This window comes from Peromyscus leucopus, chromosome 5 (genome assembly GCF_004664715.2).
Source record: "Peromyscus leucopus breed LL Stock chromosome 5, UCI_PerLeu_2.1, whole genome shotgun sequence".
In the NCBI taxonomy this organism is placed as follows: domain Eukaryota; kingdom Metazoa; phylum Chordata; class Mammalia; order Rodentia; family Cricetidae; genus Peromyscus; species Peromyscus leucopus.
Genome location: NC_051067.1, coordinates 68,744,792 through 68,760,126, shown reverse-complemented (window position 1 = coordinate 68,760,126; position 15,335 = coordinate 68,744,792). Strand labels below are relative to the sequence as shown.

Here is a 15,335-nt window from a genome sequence, read left to right as displayed (position 1 = left end):
AAACGTGCATTGCATTAATTCCATAGGGTGCACTGATGATGTAAGGGATGACTCTGAATACCTGTCCATTTAACCTGCATCCACAGCACAATTCCCAAATTGTGGTGTATGGTAGACATGCTCACTATCGTAGGCAAGTATAGGGATGGATGAGCAAATGAGTGGAAGAATGAACAAAAAATAGAATGCAGAAACAAATAAGTAAGTGGAATGTTTCACTGTTTATTAGAAAAACATGGGGAAAAAATCACATATAAGATATGGAAATTAAGAAAGAATTCTTGGCAAAGTGGGGCCCAAATTAGCTCTTTGAGAATGATAAGTTCATCAATCCAATGAATGAAGGATAGAAGGTCTTTATAGGCAATGAAAGGATTATCTATGTGGTGGAAGAGGGGTAGACTGGACTGTTTTGTTTCTCCTTGTTTTAAATACTATGAAAGTTTGGCATGAGTACATTTTCAAATGGTAAGAATGTACACTGTTGAGTCACTAACAATAGAAGTTGACAATAGTAGATACCAGTTGAAAAAGAGTCACTTGAGACAAAATTATGTCTGGAATAATTTCAATAAGCTGTGGAGAAATAACAAGGTAGGAAATTTCTATTTCAAGATGTATTCCTTCTTAGCATTGCTATAAAGGATGTACTGGAGCTAACTTTGACATGGAGGAACCCAAAGAGTCCCAGGGTTTCTGCTATATGGGAAAGTAGTAAACCAAAGCAAAGATGCTAGGGAACAGTAAACAAGAGCCTGATCTATATTACACAGCTAGGATCAACGAGACTGGGTATTATGGGCATTGTTGACATTTTCAGGACAGTCTAACAACAGTACTTCATTTCACAGCTGAAGTTCTGAGACAAAGAACTATCTGAGTATATGGCAGATGTCAGAGTACAATCCCAAAGTTTTAGACGTGAACTCAATGCTGGAGAAAATTATGCATATAAAAAGATAAGGTCCACAGTGAAAAACATGGAAACAAGAGCATCCCAAAGTTAAAACCTGTTCCTGGAAACATAACTACCCTGCATGAAAATATAGCCAGAAAGTACTGAGTAATCTTATGCTTCTTATCACAATTCACTTCCTAAAAGAAAAGAATAACTGGGGAGCCAGGAGCACACATTCAAGTTCTCTTCACAAACTCACTGATCCATTGCTGCTGTTTCTCCAGGAAGTGTACATAAGAGCGGAGGAAGAGCAGGAACATTAGGCAGCTGAACTCAGGCTGCACGTGAAGAGAGATGACAGTTAAAGGAAATGCATTCTAGCTTAATAGAGTAGAGATTAGCAGTATCATTAATACTTGGGAGACTGTTATGCTGTGAGCTAAAATATAGAAGATATGTAAAGGAGAGGGAAAGGTTTATAATGAAATAAAAAGAATTTTCTCTCTCAAGACAGGAATTCAATATTAATGGATGAAGAAGAAAAGTTGTATCAGGCAGCAAGTTCAGCCTCCTGCAGATGGATATACCTGTGTCAACGTCACACAAAATTAGAAAACAAAAATTATCATCTACCATTAAACATAGATGAACCCAGTATCATCGTAAAATTTGAGAAAAATAAAACAATAAAATGATTTAGTGTTTGAAATGTTGATTACTTTAAAGGGGTTAAAAGACAGTTTGAATCAAAAAGAACAGTCACGAAAAATTACTTTGAGGTAAAGTTAATGAGGATTGCTGTAGCATTCCTAACCCCCAAATTATCTGCAGTCTTGGTTTCTGTTGCCTCCAGGTAACTGTAGTCTGAAAACACTAAATAGAAAATTCCAGAAACAATCTGTAAGTTTTAAATTGCATATGATTCTGAAAAGCATGATGAAATCATGCATTATTTTATTTTGGACATGAATCACACTTTGTCCAGCCTATCTATACCATATAATCTTTTTAGTCATGTTAGTAGCCATCTCAGTTATCAAACTGACAGTCACAATATCAATTACATCACAGTAGCACTTGTGTTCAGCTTCTCCAAGGTAAACACGTAGAGCTATCCTTCAAGGTGAAAATATCCAAGTTACTAACCTAATAATGAAAAATTAAAATGTATGCTTAATTTGCTAAGATCTATGCTGAGAACAAATTTTCTATTTTTGAAGTTATAATAAGGAAGGAAAAACCTGTTTAATTTTGCTGTCACATCCAAAATTGAAATAGTAATGATTGGAATGCATGATAATTGTTCAGTTAATATGGAAATGGTATCAAATTTGCAAGGAGAAGAAATGAACAGAAAATTGTGTTCCCATTGAAAACACTGTTATGTTATCAAGCACTAAACCTGACAAAAGGATTCTCTGAAGTGAAGGGAAACAAGCCCTTTACTGTAAGAAAGAGATGGTTATACAGATTCAGGGATAGGTGTGGACTGATACCCTGCAAATCACTGGAGAAGCTATGCTTGACAATAGAGAAGCTGCTGACACATTTGTGGTTGAGCTGACGAGGTTGATTATAGAGAAAGAATAAACCCAAAGCAATTTCTCAACTTTAATAAAATCATGCTTTTTAGAAGCTTTCTAATAGGTCTATGTTGATTAGGGTGCACAGGAAGGACTTAGGCATAAAACACAGGAGAAATGACCTTGCTATACTGTGGCAACAGTGAAAGATACATAGTTAAACCAGAAAGGGTGTGGAGTGAAGAGCCCACATGTTCTCAAACAAAAAATGAGAATCATCTGCCAAGATCCTGACTACATTATTAGAAATCATGGTGACAGCCATTTCATTTATGGAAAGGTTCCACTAAGATCCTATTCCAAAAGTGGAATGCTATTTGAAACAAGAAGGAATGGAATTGAAAACTTTATTAGATAATGTATCTGGTTATCCAGAGTCTACTGGCCATGAAAATATAAAGGAACCAGTAGCTGACCATTCAAATCACAAGCATGTGTGACAGGAGTTTTCAAAGATATTAAAAAAAAAAACATGTTAAATGAAGACTAGAAAATGTGTGTAGCATCATTCGCAGATGAAGACGAAGACCCTCTGCATCACTTAGATGAATTAAAAAGAATCAGCCGGGCGGTGGTGGCGCACGCCTTTAATCCCAGCACTCGGGAGGCAGAGGCAGGTGGATCTCTGTGAGTTCGAGGCCAGCCTGGGCTACCAAGTGAGTTCCAGGAAAGGCACAAAGCTACACAGAGAAACCCTGTCTTGAAAAAACCAAAAAAAAAAAAAAAAGAAAGAAAGAAAGAAAGAGATGGGGCTGGAAAGAGAGCTTATGTGTAATGTGCTTACACAGGCTTGAAGACCAGAGTTCAATTCCCCAGAACCTTCATTTTAAAATGCCTGGCATGGCAGTGTTTGCCTGGGATTCCAGAAATGGACAGGTAGAGACAGGCCGATTCCTTCCCTGGGGCCCACTAGCCAGCTAGTTTAGCTGTACTGGTGAACTCTAGGTTCAGCGATGGACCCTGTTTCCAAAGATAAGGTAGTGGGTGATTGGGAAAGACACGTGACACTGATATCTGGGCTCCATGTACATAGGTACACATACATGTGCACATACACAATCAAACAAGTATGAATAAATGAAAAACAGTAACTTCTGACAGCCCTGCTCTTCCAAAGACTGTGAGAAACAAACAAAAAAGAAAGAAATTTTTTCATCTATATAGATCTGAGCCGTCAGTCATCTGAGCTTGGCATACAATAGCTATCAGCTGAGGTTCAGTGACCCAGGATCACTGGAAACAGATGCAAGTCAGCAAATGACAGTGTCCTAGTGATCACATCTTTCACTTCCTCCCATATCCATTGTGTCATCCATATTGTCACATGAGGAGGGTTAGTACAGTGTCATAGGTGTTTTGAAGGGGGAAAAAAGCTATCATTTTCATATAACCACGTAATATACTGTTAAATTTTTCTATTTTAAGTTATTAATCTCTTCCCATACCCAATTTATAAATTAAAATTAATCTTAGATACAAGTAACATTATACAGAATGAGTAGGCTGTATTTTCATATATATATATGCATGTGTATATACAATATTACATATACATATGTGTATATATATAAACAATAAGAAAGAAACCATGAATTTGACAGAGAACATAGGGGTATATGGAGGTTTGAAAGGTTTATACATAAGGGGTATAAGGAGAAAGGGGAAGAAGTAAATTATGCAATTATATTATAATCTCAAAAAATAAAATAAAATGTATCATAGGTATATAGCATATCAGAAAATGTCGTGTAAATCTGTATTACCTATGTTCATACTTATATCATTATATCTATCTGTAGCATGAATCTTAAAAAGTTCTTATTAATAAGATCAAACCTGAGGCCAGTTATTGGGGTGAACACTGGAAAATCAAAGAGCCAGAACAAGCCACAGCTACCTCACCTCGCAGGATCCTCAGGTGGTCTTGTTTCCTCAGACTGGAGGCTTATGAGTCCTCATCCAGAATGGGTCTCAACTGAATTGCTGCTCAAAAGCCTGAATGCTTAACCAGGCCAAATGCTTCTAGTTTCTGGTCCTCACGCCTTATATATCTTTCTGCTTTCTATCACCACTCCCTGGGATTAAAGGCTTGCTTTCTGGGATTAAAGGCATGATGAGTCACCATGCCTGTCTGTATCCTTTAACACGTGGATTTCTGCCTCTGGAATGCTAGGATTAAACGTGTGTGCTACCACTGCCTATCCTTTATGTTTAATATTGTGGATGTTCTGTCTCTGACCCCAGATAAGTTTATTAGCATGTACAATATTTGGGGGAATACAATACCACATCTATCTATATCAATTGGTTTGCTTCTCTGCTGTTGTTATAAACACCATGATTATGAGCAACTTGGTAAAGAAAGAGTTTATTGGTTACAGGTTCCTACCCATTGTCAGGGGAAGTCAAGACAGAAATCTGGAGCCAGGAACTGGAGCAGAGGCTATAGATGAATGATGCTTACTGGCTTGCTTCCTCTGACTTGCTCAGTTAACGTCTCTGTAGAATTCAGGACCACCTATTCAGGGGTGGCACCACCCACAGAGGACTGGACCCTCTCATATCAATCATCAATCAAGAAAATCTGCCATAGGCATGCCCAGTACCCAGACTGGTGGAGTCAATTTAACAATAGAATTCCCACTTCCTAAGTGATAGTTTGTGTCAAGTTGAAAAAAAATTAACCAGCACACTCTATGTAATTATCTGTCTCTCTATGTGATTCAATATTTCCTGAAGCTTCAGGCATTCACTGAGACCCTGGAACATATTACTTGTGGGTATGGAGAGATTGCTGTGGTATATGAAATAATTTACTGAATGTTACAAAGCATTTCATGCCCAGATTGATTTCATATGCTTCACTGGAATATCAAGGAAAATTCTTTTGTAGATCATCTTCCTAAAGTATTTAAAACAAACTCCAACCTCAAATGAATTTAACCATGAAATGGGTCATGACCTTCCTGAGAATGTTTCATTCCTGCGGTTTTGTTGAAAACACAATACAATTAAAATTCATGGAGGAAGAGACATTGAAAATTCTGAGTTGTATATTCTGTATCAAGAATGTTATCCATAAGGCAACATACTTGGTTAGGGTCCTATCAGCATTTGCCTTCATTTAAATCAGGATGTGATGGCATGATCCTGTTCTCTAGTACATGATGGTCCACATGCTAGATAATATGGCTTTATTTTAAGACCTAGGCTGTGGAGCCAATTACCACAGACATCCGTATCATTTACACTGTGGAATGTGCTGGGCATCCATTTGAAAATACGTTAATTTCAAGAGAGACCCTTAATTTGTGTTCCAAACTCAGGATATCCTAGAAGAATAAAAGCTTAGATGGCAGTGGATCATAAATGCTTTCTTTTTCTTAGCATAGCTTTGCATTATACATACTTATAGGAAACTATTTACAATTAATCATCTTGGATTCATATATAGAAGCTAAATTTAAACTCAGACAATCTATCCTTGACTACTACATTAGTATTTGCTATAGAATGTACATTTAACCATTGCTTTTGATTTACTAATATTATGGGTATTTCATGGCAAGACAGAAGCATAATTGGTTAAGTGTCATGCTATGAACTTTGTACAAGTTCAGAGATTTAGAAACTCCAGGTATAAAAGACCACAATGTAGTTGCTTCAACTTGAATGGCATCCTCATTTTTTCTCTTTTTCAAAATTATTTTTAATAATGAACCATTTTAAACATTAAAATATGTTAAGAAAATAATATAAAATATGCATCATCCCACAAACAACACTAAAGGAATAGTTACTAAATAATAGCTTCAGATCTTTATGCTCAGAGAAAAGGAGAAAGACAAGGCGGGAAAGAGGAAGAAGAATCAGGGAGGGAGAGACACAGGAAAACCCATATCCTATTTTTATATCTACTCCTTCCGAAATGCCTCCAAGGAAACCACACAACCACATACAAAACATAGTTTTTATGAGTAGAGGTATGAAGTATTTGGCTCTTTGTGACTACCTAGAACAGCTTCACACAATATCGTTGAGTTTCGTCTTCTGTCTGAGGAAGGTTGTTATAAAACAATATCATGGTCTGCAGGCATAAACAACCACCATTTAACTGTCAGTTCAGGAAGATGGGGAATTCAAGATCATGGTGTCAATAGATTAGAATCTAGAAAGAACTAACTTCCTGGTTTACATATGAACACTTTCTCTTTGTGTCCTCAAACGATGAAAAGAAGTAGCCAACTCCCTTTTGTCTTTTCATAGAGGTGCTGTGCATTCTTGTAGATTTTTACGTTCTAATTATGACCCAAAGGCCCCACATTTTTTTATGTCATCACTCTGAAGATGGTTATGGCTTCAGTGTGAAATGTCCTCACAAGCTCACGTCTCTGAACTTTTATTCCTTGGTTGATTGACGATGCCATATTGGAAGATCGTAGAACCTTCGAGATGCATGGTGTAGCTGGCAGAGGTGGCCCAGTCAATGGCAGCAAACCTTGTAGGGCAAATGCACTTATGCTCCAGCAGAGTTTCAATGCTTCCTGGCCAGTGCCATGAAAGAAGCTGCAGCTACAAGCTTCTGACACCAGAGGTGGACTGATTGCAGGCATGGTGTGTCAACTAAACTGTGAACTCCAATAAACCCTCCCTTTCTTAGGTGGTTTCTGTCAGGATATTTTAATCACAATGAGAAGTAATTAGTATAGAAAACTAGTAATAACATGATTTCTTATTTTCACTTTTATGTATGTGTAGATGTGTGTAATGGCTGGTGATGATTTAGGTCATGAAATTAGAAGAGGCAAAGAAGATGGAAAAAGACATCCTGAGGAAGGCTTGGAGTGGAAACAAGAGTAACAGAATACATATGAGGAAAAAGTGGAGTGGGCCACTCTCTGACAGAAGGCATCTTGATCACTTCAGATTTTTATCAATTATGGATACATTTTCAACTATCCATGTATAGTTCTTATATGCATATAAGTATTCTTTTTGGTAAATGCTGTTTTGTTAGGGTTTTATTAGTGAATCTGTGGTAGAGATATTTTCTTTTATGAGAAAATCCAAACAGCTACCAAATGGTCATACTATTTGATATTCTCACTGTAAGAATGAGAGTATCTGTTTATCTGCATCCTTACTGGTATGTGATATCATTTGTATTTTGATTTTGGATAGTCTAAAATCTGTGTGGTATACATCAGTATTCTGATTTGTAATTCCCTAATGATGTATGATAAACATATTTTCATTTGCATATTTGTCCCATTTATAACTGTGAGGAAGGATCTGTTCAGATCTCTTGTTTATTTTAAAATTTTAACTGTTTTTATTAGCATATATTAATTATAAAAAATAGGTTTCTTTATGACATTTTAATACACATACGTGTTTTTCAACCATTGCCCCCTTCCCCCTCGCTAATTTAAAGTGAGAGTTTCATTACCTAATCCTGAGATATGAAAGTTCCCTGGGTGTTTTCAATAACACTCCTTTATCACAAATGCCTTTCCCAACATGTAATTTATTTTATTTTTCATTCTTCAGTATCTTTCAAAGATAAAGAGGTTTTAATTTTAATAAAATCCAGGTAAGTAATACATTATTTAACAGTTCATGCCTTTTGTTACTGTATTTAAAATTATCTTTAAATCCAATGTCCTTCAGATTTTATTTCATCTTCTATGAGTTTTGTAGTTCAGCGACTTTTACATGTAGGTTTTCAATCCATTTCGAGTTAATTTTCTGTGAAGGACGTATATCTATGTGGAGGCTTGGTGTTCTGTTTTGCACAGGTCCTTTGAAGAAAGAGGGTCACTCCAGAATGTAATTTCAGGTTTAGCAAAAATAGCAGGGGGAATCAGCTCCAATGGACTGGCCTTTCCTGACTTTGCAAAAGCCTCCCTTTATTGTTACACAAATTATGCCCCTAGCAAGTCAATCTGGATATACCAAAACCTCTTATTTGGATTGTTTGAAGGAATCATTTGCCTAAGCATTTCTCATCCAGAAGACCTCCTGGTTTGCCAGGTTCTCTTAAGATTAAGTTTTGCAAAGGCTCTAAAAATCCTTCTGGAAAAACTCAGATAAGATTCACCAACTTTAAACAAAAGTTATCAATCACTGACTTTAAACAAAAGGTAACAAATCACTGTCTTTAAACAAAAGATAGTTCAAAACCTAGGTGCACTGCATCAAGCCAGATGAGAGGGCTCTGTGGAGTCTCTCACTGCAGACACTCAATCTTTCACATGAGATGTTCACTGATTCCAAGCAACAGAATTTGTGTGAAGAGAGACTTTCCTCCATATTTCATTTATTTATAGCTCTCTATTCTATATTGTTTATTCTTTGTTCTTTCACTGGCACCAGCTAGTCTTGAACACTGCTGTTCAATGGTATATCTTCAAGTTCAGTCATGTCCATTCTCTGCTTTGTTCTTTAGTCTCATTTGGGAGGAGACCTTTGTCCTGAGTAGTGTCAACATAGAGTTCTCACATAGATTACAGCAATCTTATCTTCCCTTCTTCTCTTTATAAGGCTATGAATCCCATCTGCAGTCCTGCCTTATGGGTTAATCTAATCTGAACTGTATCCCCAAGGTCTCATCTCTAAATAACATCAGACAGGGGATGATGATTTCAGTCTACTAATTTACAATGGACACAAGCACTCAGTTCATTGAAAATTTTATGATTTTGTGTTTTGAACTATAACTGCGAAGAATAAGTCTAAATTGGTAGTAAAAATAGGTTTGTTTCTTTAAAGAAATAAACAGACACAATAGGAGATTCTCAGCTGAAACAAAAATTGCAGAGGCATCATACAAATGGCTGTTTTCCAACCCCACCGCGAAGCAGAGATTAGTTTGGTTTGATCTGATCTTCTTCCGCATCGCTAAGCCACAGGGAAACCAAACCACCTGCACATCTGTCATGTGGAAGATTTCCTAAATTGATGGCTCAGGCTCCAGATGGACTCAGTGTTCTAACTCCTTGCTCTGCGAATTCCTTGCAACAAATACAATAAACTGCAGGCTACACTAATAAATTCTTTTTGATAAAACAGATTTTCTAGCTTGTTTCATGCTAAAATTCTTTCCCTGCAGCCATTCCCACATTGATCATTAAGTAAACAGAAGGACTAGAATATCACCCTTAGTCCTTGATAAAGTTTACCAGCTTTAGATATAACTGGTGACTTTATTTGCAGAGCTGTTATTTGTGTCTCTCTAGAGATAACAATGTATATGCATTGCTTGTGACCTTTCATATTATGAAATGACTTTCATTTAAAATTCTAGAAGTTCACTTGAGCTTAAATTTAATCAATATTCACACAATTGAGAACGTGGAACTATCTACACCTCCAGGGTCAGGGCACAGGTATTTCCTATGGCACTAAATACAATCAGAATAGACTCGGAATAAAAAAGCTCCATTTAGTATGATCGAAATAATAAAGTGTGTGTGTGTGTGTGTGTGTGTGTGTGTGTGTGTGTGTGTGTGTGAACTCTCTGGTAGTACAAACCTTTAATCCCAGTACTGGGGAAGTCAGGGCAGGCAAACGCATAACTTTGAGTCCAGCCTCTCTCTACATAGCAAGTCCCAGGCCAGCCAGAGTGTATAGAGACCCTGTCTCAAACAACAATATCAACGACAACAACAAAATCCTACTACAGTTACTGTTTGGAACTGATTCATAACAATCACAATATAGATCTTTGCTACATAGTATGACATATCATGTAGTTTATTTTCCTGTGATTGATAGAAAAATCTAGTCTTCCAAAATTTGTTTGCTTTATAACATGAATCAAATGAAAATTTCATATCTGTAGGCATTCTGTTATATTGAAGTGTGATCAGAAGTAGAAAGAGTGTTTGGGATAAAGGTTGTGCATTTTCCTGGCACTTCTTTAAACAATTTTTTTTTATTTTATTGGTTTTTTTTTTTCTTTTTTTCCAGAACTGAGGACCAAACCCAGGGCTGTGCGCTTGCTAGGCAAGCTCTCTACCACTGAACTAAATCCCCTTTAAGACCAGAACAGAAGCCTTCTTCAAACTAGAGACAGTTGATGAAGTTTAACAAAGTGTAGTGCAGCTTCTCACAATGACCCTTCAGCAGATATTTCTGGAGATCTCCAAGGAATGGGACATGGATGATTCTGAGGATAAATTTGGTCGCTCAGTGAAGTGAAATCTCCGCCATCTATAAACAACCCCCCACCCCCATGGATGCTTTTTCCCTCTAGCAATTTAAAATAGTTTTTGTTTTAATACTGCATATCTGTTTTAGCATGAGATATAAGAAGGCAATAAGGCCAGGAGGGTGCTCACATAATTTATGGAAAACATACAATACTTGACTTGTATCTGGCATATTTTGCTCCATATGATCTCATTCATCTCCATTTATTTTCCTAAAAATAATAGAATTTCCATCTTTTTGTTTTACAGATTATGATAATCCATTTGCACACAGATACCAATTTTCTTTATCTACTCATGTGCTGATGGGTATCTAGGCTGATTCCATATCTTACCTATTGTGAATATTGTAGCTTGAGTTTTCCTGCCTTGCCCACATTCAGGACAAATCTCTGCCACCCGCCAGTCCCACAGCCGCTCAAACCCAACCAAGTAAACACAGAGACTTATTTAACTTACAAACTGTCTGACCGTGGCAGGCTTCTTGCTAACTATTCTTATATCTTAAAGTAACGCATTTCTACAAATCTATACCTCGCCACGTGGCTGGTGGCTTATCAGCGTCTTCACATGCTGCTGGTCATGGCGGCGGCTGCAGCATCTCTCTGCTTCAACCTTCTGCTTTCCTGACCTTTTATTTCTCCTCTCTGTTAGTCCCGCCTATCCTTCCTGCCTAGCCACGGCCGATCAGGTTTTATTTATTAACCAATCAGAACAACTTGACATACAGACCATCCCCCAGCACAGCCAAGTGCAGACCATCTCAAACACCTGCACTCAGGCCCATGGTCCTAATCATCCTCTATACGGACCTGCTGGGTAACGCCACAAAGAACCCAAGAAGGGCTCCCACAGGACTTACAGAACATCCCACAGCAGAATATTACTGCAATGAACATGATTATGAATGTGAAGAAAAAGAAGTAGCGGCTGACAAGAGTTCCACCTGAAATCTAAGCATTTACATTCGTTTTATTATTTTTTGTGAATGGTATGAGTGCTGTGTTTGCTTCATTTCCACCACACACTTTCCCCTCCCCAACTTCTTCCATACCCTCTGCTCCTTCTCAACTTCATGACCTCTTTAATTAGTATTCTTTCACACACACACACACACACACACACACACACACACACACACACACACGAGTCTACTTATGTTGTTTATATGTATATGTGTTTAAGGCTGACCTCTTGGGATTAGATAACATATCAGGGACTCATCTCAGGAGAAGACTGAATCTCTCTCTTAGATTACTTGGCTGTAGCTCTTAAACTAGGGGTGGGGCCTCGTGAGATTTCGCAAGCCACCCTGGGATGTCAGCTGGTATTGTCATTGTGAAAGTCTTGTTTAGATGACCACACAGTCAGGATTTCATGGGTGCAACTTTCTATTATATAAAGGAGATACTATCTCATCACAGATGCCCTGGTCCTCTGGTTCTTACAATCTTTCTGTCTCTATTTCCCATGTAGTTTCTTGAGTCTTAAGTACAGAGGTTGCTTGTACATGTGTAGATTGGAGATTCTAAACTTTGAAACAGTCATATCTATCCAAAAGTATTTAGCATTTCTTTCAACTAGAGATAAACAAATTTAAAGGTTTTACCTTTAAAGAAAGTTGTTATTTAACCAATTTATCTTGGAAATCAATTTAATTGCTAAATTGAACATCTGTGTTGGGTCCTTTTTTGCATATATATACAAAATAAGGATATTATATATTATGTATCATATTAATATAACAAAATATATTACTTTATAGGGCTGTAGCTTATACTAAAGAAGATAAAACTAGAATATTTGAACCTATAATCACTATCACAAGTGTCCTGATTTTTACTTAGGAATTCTATATTTAATTGTAAACCTTCATAACAATATATATTCTTTTGAGTTCTCTACACTACTACAAATTATGAAAGAAATAATACAAAGGCACTGTTTGACTTAATTTATTTTATTATAATAACTATTGTTAATCTAAGACAAATATGGCAGATACTTCCATGTCAATGAGGCAGAAAGCAACAGACAACTTCCTCAAGTGAAGGCAGAGACACTGATATTCTCCCTGTGCATTTGTTCACACGGAAACACACACATATCTGCCGAAAGATGTGAGACTTCAACACTTACAAATGTAGTTGGTGAAATATTGATGCTAATGAGTATGGATGCCAAGAATCACACCAAACCATTGCAAAAACAACAACAAAACAGCCTATTGATTGTGTAGCATGATGATATGTATGAAGGGATAGTGAACATTATGAAAATTACTAATTATTAATAGCTAGTATATATTATCAATTTTACACATGAATTGTGAAACACGAAATTTATTTAGTAATGATTTCTAGGGGAAAATGAAGGGCTAATAAATGCCTTAACTACTGATAATCACATATTATCAGTATTCTGGCAGTTTTACTAACTGATAATTAGAATGGACACATTGATATAAAAACAAATATTGAGTAAAAATGGTTGATTTGTGTAGAATTGGAGTTAACTGTTACTAGCATAAAATAAAGTGTTATACATCTAAGAAATTAGAAAATAAAAGGGTCCAAATGATGATAATACAGAACAAAGTATTAAAAAAAAAAACGAAGTATTAAGCTAATGAGAACCCTACTGAGGAAAAACAAATGAGAATGCTTGGAGCTGAGAAATCTGCAATGTAATTTTGCTGTCTTGGAGGAGGGTCATGGTAGAGATAAGGGAACAGACAGAAGAGAGGTGAGAACTATTCTAAGTGGCAGTCGGCAGAATTTGCTAATGGACAGGTATAAAGGGAAGTCTAAGTTACAGCTGAATTTCAGCCTGGGGTTGTTGGATAAAAATGTTATCATGAAAAGTAGAAAGAAAAATATGGAGAAAGAAAAGCTGGAACTGAGGCAAGAGAAAAGAATAATTACCCTTTTAGCCATTCTACAAATTAATAGGTGATACAGAAAGCATAGGCACTTTGGAAATTAGTTCAATGACTTGCACTTGTATTTTCATGAATTTTAATTTTAATTCTACATCAATGTATCACTAAACAAAAAAATGATAGTTTAGTTAGTTCAGAAAGCAAAATGATGACTAAACATGAACCTACAAGCATTCATCCTACCTTATTTAACATGATAACAGAAGAAAAAACGGCTGAGAAGTATGAATAGAAATATATTATTAAGTCTTATTTTTGTGTGTGTTCATTGAACAAAAGACTGTATGATATTCTTTTACGGAACATTCAGCTTCAAGGAGCTTTGTGGTTTGAACCAAAACTCTCATTTGTTATGAAACTATCACAGAGCCAAACAGTTCAGACAGTTTTTAAAGTTTCATATTTTTTTCCCCAAACTTGAACCAGAAAATTGGGACTAATGGTCTGTAACAGATACTTCCTATCTCTGCTTCTACCTCCAGCCACTCCACTCTGGCTACCTTGGCACCGTTAGCCACAGAATGAATTTAGCAGAATAATTGGGGAATCTAGAGTTTCAGCGACGATTCATTCTACTTTTCTGTGTTCTTTTTTCTTCTTCAGTGTCCCCAAAGCCGCAAAGATTCTAAGTCCAAACCAGGAAGTCAAGTAGGGAAAACCCTGGCCATTAAAATCAGATAAATTTAGACTGCAATGCCATTCCTGCGCTGAAGTTTGACTCTCATCTGGGTCACTTGTGTTCTGTGAATTAATATTTTACAATTGTAAAATAGAAATCATTGCCTCTTTTCTGCAGGGTTAGTGTATCTGATTATCAGTATGCTAGTGTTTCATATCATGGGCTCAAGAGCTAGATCCATCTGAGTAACTTGTCTCTTCATTTCTCAAGATAAGGCTAGACAGTAAACTTAAGAGTTCTGCTCAGCAGTTAACATCTAGCCACCTCAGAAGGAGCAAAATCATTCTCAACGCTGAAAACACTATAGGATTGTTCTGGGACTGTAGTTCAGTACTGACATACTTGCCTAGCATGCATTGGGCTCCCATCCCATCCCTAAACTACAAAAAATGATGCAAGATTATACAAAACACACATTCTTGTGCTACATTACAAAGCCTATTTACAAGCTCCCTATCTGGATAGGAAGTTATATATTCTCTGCCATTACCAGTCTCCTGGTAGGTTGATGATACTTACTACTAACCCACTGCCAGGCTTAACTCCACAGATGTGGGTAAATGTATGTACATCATATACTAATATGGGCTCTAACTGTGCTTTCTTTCTCTGTCCTCTGATTTAACAGCAGACATCCTAGACAGGGATGAAGCCCTTGAGCTCTGGTTCCATAGAGGCAGAGCATGTGGAATGTAGATCCACAGCTTAGGACTTCAGGTAGTTTTGCAGAGCTCTGAGTCAGAAATTGATACCATTGCTATTCTTATTCTCAGTTAAGTCACATACTTGGGATCTAGAAGTAGAATTTGTGGTTATATGTAAATGAAAATAGTCTTTCAAGAAATTTGCCTGATATACAATAGGGTATTTTTATGTGGAAGCATTTAATATTTAAGAAATAATAAAATAGAATACATAAGATATTTAAACACCAAAAAGATGAATACTGCTCTATCTATCTATCCCTTTAGCAAATATTTATTATTATTCTTAAACATTCTGCTACTTGACTAGTTGCTAG

At 36.7% G+C, this 15,335-nt stretch overlaps 1 protein-coding gene across 2 annotated transcripts in view; it reads right to left on the bottom strand.

Moving 5' to 3' along the window:
• Nucleotides 1-15,335, bottom strand: part of Malrd1 (MAM and LDL receptor class A domain containing 1) — a 584,432-nt gene that overhangs the window by 383,470 nt on the left and 185,627 nt on the right. The gene's annotated exons all lie outside the window — the stretch shown is intronic.